Source organism: Trifolium pratense, linkage group LG7, assembly GCF_020283565.1.
Source record: "Trifolium pratense cultivar HEN17-A07 linkage group LG7, ARS_RC_1.1, whole genome shotgun sequence".
NCBI lineage: Eukaryota > Viridiplantae > Streptophyta > Magnoliopsida > Fabales > Fabaceae > Trifolium > Trifolium pratense.
Genome location: NC_060065.1, coordinates 13049488 through 13054521, shown reverse-complemented (window position 1 = coordinate 13054521; position 5034 = coordinate 13049488). Strand labels below are relative to the sequence as shown.

The 5034-nt window shown below is 26.4% G+C and overlaps 1 long non-coding RNA gene across 1 annotated transcript; it reads right to left on the bottom strand.

Annotated features, from left to right (window-relative positions):
- Window positions 1-281: 281 nt before the first annotated feature.
- Window positions 282-5034, bottom strand: LOC123897086. The gene is made up of 3 exons (XR_006804787.1): window positions 4875-5034; window positions 4630-4745; window positions 282-442 (listed from the first exon to the last, which is right to left on the bottom strand). It is a non-coding gene; the product is annotated as an uncharacterized LOC123897086 (long non-coding RNA).

Genomic DNA, 5034 nt, shown 5'->3' with positions numbered 1-5034 from the left:
CAGCTCAATGACCATTTTCAAAGTTTTTAGATTTTGCACAAATTAAAATATAAAAAAAATTACAGGAACCAAAATCAAAACAAGACATATTTGCAACAAACAAAATCATATATAAGCCTTAAATTTTATACATAATTTCAAAACATATATCATAACTCATAAGTTTGAAACTTAAGAACTAATAACAATAAAAGGTCTTGACTACTGCAATATCACATTATTATAGTTGTACAATATATATATATATATATATATATATATATATATATATATATATATATATATATATATATATAATATTCTGAAAAATTATTGAACTTTGTTTAAAAAACAAGACTATTAAAATACATATAACCACATGTCAATACTTCATTCACATGCAAAGCTCCGTCGATTAATTTTAATGGCCACGAGGAAAATAATCTGCATTTGTACCAGAGTACTTTAAAATACACAAATAAGAGGTGTTTAATTATACATCATGTTAAAGGTATAAAACATATGCAGATGAACACACACATGCACACAATTATTATATTTATCAATACAACAATATACATGTATAATATATCATGATGTATAAAAATTGAATGCTCAACTTGCACTATTTCACATGTTGTGTTAAACTAATTTATAAAAATTTGGATTAAAAATACATGGTTTATATCACATGTAATTGTAACACCACCCTAGGTTATTTGCCTTTATAACACCCTAAAGTATATTCTCCCTTAGTCTCTTTTTATAAAATATAGTTCGACAAAAAACGGATATTAAGAAAATTGATTTTAGTATTAAATTGATTGTCAAATTATATTGATTTTCCATGTTTATCTTTACAATTAATTGTATGTGTCAAACAAAAATGAATTTAATGCTATTCAAAATACTATGTAATGTAAATAAGGGTAAGTTTGGAAAAAATAAATTAATTAGTGTCATTGACAATCGTAAAAGAGTCTTATAAAAAGTGACAATAATGTTTCGATGATTTAAACCATAATTGTAAACTTCTTAAATGATGTATCAACTACCTAGAACGTATCATCATTTAACCTCTATATAATCATTAAGCAATGATGGGTGATAACACTTGAATAGAATAATTAACACATTTCTAATGCAATAAAAAAATTGAAAGATAGAAGGAATATACATCAAAGTGTAAAAATCGTAAGAGCTGAGTGAAAATGTTATGATTGACGAATTAACTATTACTACCTTGTTTAAAAAAAAAACCTATTACTACCTACGTCCTACAATGAGTAAGTCAGTTGACTGCGTCACACATGTCAATATATAACTTTGATGATTAATATTTTTAATTGTATAATTGTAAAAAGGGTCATGAAATATGATATTTTAAAAATACTCATCAAGATGGAAATAGGGTCAAGACGAATCCAAAAACATTTTATATGCTAATATTTGTTTTTATTTATCAGTAGAAAAAAATGTTCAAAGCAAGATATGTATAACAATAATAAAGGGAAAACTTCAAATTTGGTGTAGCCTATTTTTCTTCCAAAAATACCCTTCATAACAATTACATCTATGCCATGACAAAAATAATTATAACTTCCCTTCAATTTTTTTTTTTATCTTCCAACCGCCACTTAACAATTTTTTGTAGTTTTCTTTATTTTTTCACAGTTTATGCAAGATGATTCAATGATTATCGATTCAAGTTTTTTCTTTCTTAATACCCATCTCTCACATTCATTCTTAATATTTTATGTTTCTGTTTTTTCTTAAAGGCATGGGTTAAAATTGGAAGAGAGATGTGGTGATGGATAAAGATTTAATTAATAAGTATAATTGGCAAGGATAATTGATGAACATTGATGGATTCTCATGTTAATTCATATTGTTTCATTAATAATGTCTATTCTTTTCTTTTTTTTTCTTATTGTTTGTTAATCAATTTCATTATTAATCTATATTCTTGATTTTAATTCATAGATACCCCAATGGAGTAAACATTGAGAGAAATAAATGGTTGTGTCTCTAAGAAAAATAAATTGAAGAAGAAGAAGAAGAGATACAATAGGAGAAAATATGAAATAATAGGTGCAGATCGATGAGATATATTGTTGGTTCAACAATGGTCAATTTAAATTTAGTTTTTATATATCTATCTATAGGTTTGATAGTTTAGTACATGTTAATAGAACACTTTCTTTATTAATTTAAATAAAGAAAGTATGGTTTCTCAGATTCTATATATTCTTTCTTTATTAATGAGTTTGTTTTCAATTATAATTATATCGAACACTTCAATCAGTTTTTCGTTTCTATCTTTTTTAAAGAAAATGTGTATATTTGGGATGCTTCATTTAATTTGTATCAGTGTTATTACATAATATTGCATTTTTGTACATTTGGTATGGTGGTGATATCATGACCTGTGATATATGCATGGTGCATTATTAGAGAGAGTTCTCATATATGTTTCAATTTAGATCGTGTACGGAACTGTGATTTTTTGGAGGAAAGATGTTGGCATCTTCTATTTGAATTATTTGGGTAATTCTCAAGTTTAAAAATAGGTAATTAGGCTAATTACATGATCAATATGGATGATAAGGTTAAAATAATCTTTTCCTTTATTTTACTTTTACTTTATATGCATTTTTTTTCTTCTTTGATCATGCATTCCAATAACAATACATTTGGTGTGAGAATAAAAAACCATCATCATTTTATCTTTTCCTTTCTTTCTGCAGGTTTTCATCATTCTTTTAAATTGTTTCAAGTTTTCATTTTGAAGACTCTCTTTTTAAAAATTAATTTCATTTGTGCATATTATTTGTGATTACAGGTGGACCAAAACTCCGTAATATGGACACTAATTTTGTTCAATTGTGTCAAATATACTATGGTATTTTGAACACCTAAACTCTAAGGGTACGTTGTCGGAGTAGCATATGTCGAGAGTGCAACAAAAGAAAATTCAAATATATTACGGTATTTTAGTTATCATTACTAATTTGTTCAATTGTTTTTTAATTGAAATCAATTGTTTTTTAATTGAAATCAATTGTGTTTGAATTTGTTGATTCATGTCCTCTTGAAGATATGTGAAAGGCAACCCTAAATGTTGAAGGCTACACATGTACTACTAAGGGGAATGCAAATCGGTTGTAATTAATGATTGCCAATGGTCAAAGTACATATACAATTTTATTTGAAACTTCATGTATCTATTATTTATTTATTTTTGAAGCAATAATGTATCTATTAATTTTAAAAGTTCAACTTTGATTATTCTACAATTTTTCCTAAAATCTTAAAGGGTCATGTTAACATGTGCCCTTAGGTTATTTTAAATAGTAATTTTTTTTACAGTAGTAAATTTAAATAGTAATTATATCTTGAACAAAATAATTTTAGACTTCTAATGGGATAAAATACACTTTTTTAACATAAAATTACTATCTATCTATAGTACATTAACAAGTGTATTAAGGACATATATTAAATTTAACCAATATTAAATATTATATGCAGTTCCAAAGGAACATGATATCATCACATAGTGAAAGTTAATGTGGTCATCATGATAAATAAGAGTTCCAGACTAAACGTGACAAAGAAAATACTACAATATAAACATAAAATTGTAAAAATAACACATTAAAAAAAAAATTAGAAATAGTGTTTTGCTTTTTGTGTACTTTACTACTTTTATTTTTCTTCTGTATTTATTTTTTTATTTTTTTTTTTCAAGATTGGTTCATAAATTAAGAATATAAATTTTTTTCTTCTTTTCTGGTGGCTTTGTTTAAGTTCCTCATTGAAGCCAAGAGTCAAGAACAAATACAACAAGGGGATATAAAAAGAATGGTCAAACTGTGATCTTTTTTCTTTTTAGTTTTTCAGTTTTCATTATAAGGTAATGTGCTTACAATTTTTAAGAATATAGGATAAAGTGTTTCATTTTTTCAAAAAACGTGGAATAGAAGAGAATATTCGGGAGTTCATATGGCTTGAATGATAGGCTTCCTGATGCGGTACGATGTGGTGGTACACATAATTGAAGATCACACCGCAATTGAAAATGCAGACCACAATTTAAAACCATATATAGTTTATGCTATCAACAACGTTTACTTTGTACTCCTTCTTTAAATAAGAAAAATTGCATGAAGTCATTCTTAAATATAGTAAAATTTATTATTAAATTATTTTTCTTTCATTACAACATTTTCATTCTATAGCAACGCCTAAAAGCCATTGTGTAATGCACCCTCATCGGTATAAAAAAAATGCAAAAAAAAAAAAACGTTGTCATAAGCTATGAGAACGGTTTCAGGATGTGGTGTACTAACGCGTTAGCCTTTCTCAATCGTTTTTGAGACAGAGAGAGTACTTCTAAATCCATCAAAGTGTTTCTTTACCTACTATGTCGATCAATGCACATAAAATACATTTTTTTTATTTAAATGGAAACTAAAAGTACGCATAAATTGAATTGAATAAAAATCCCATTTTAATTTATTAAAATCATTGTTTACGGTTTATATATATGTTAGCAAAATAGAAAATATGAACCACACAAACGGGCACGTCGGCACTGTGCCCGTTTGGCCACTAGTATAAATAATGCATATAGTTAAAATGACTTACTCATTTTAAGATGGAGGGAGCAACGCAGTAGCAGAATCCAAAAATGCACACAGGAACATTACTAGGAGAACATTTTTGCCCTGGACAATCCACGTCAACTTTACAGTGTTGGTACGCTGTGTTGTAAAATAAGGAAAAAAAAATGTTAATAAAAGGAAATGAACGATTGTGAATAAGGATTTTTTAAATAAAAGATAAAAAAAAAAAAAAAAAAGCTTTTCTAAAGACGTTGATAAAAGACTTACGATTAATAGATTCGAACACAACATGAATTGGGAAAAGAAATATGATCATAATAGAAAAAAGTTTGATAATTTTAGTCATGATTTTCTTCCTTCGAATGTAACATACACGAAAATTGTTCTATCGGTATGTCATGTAGTTTTTTATGTTTTGATCATTTTA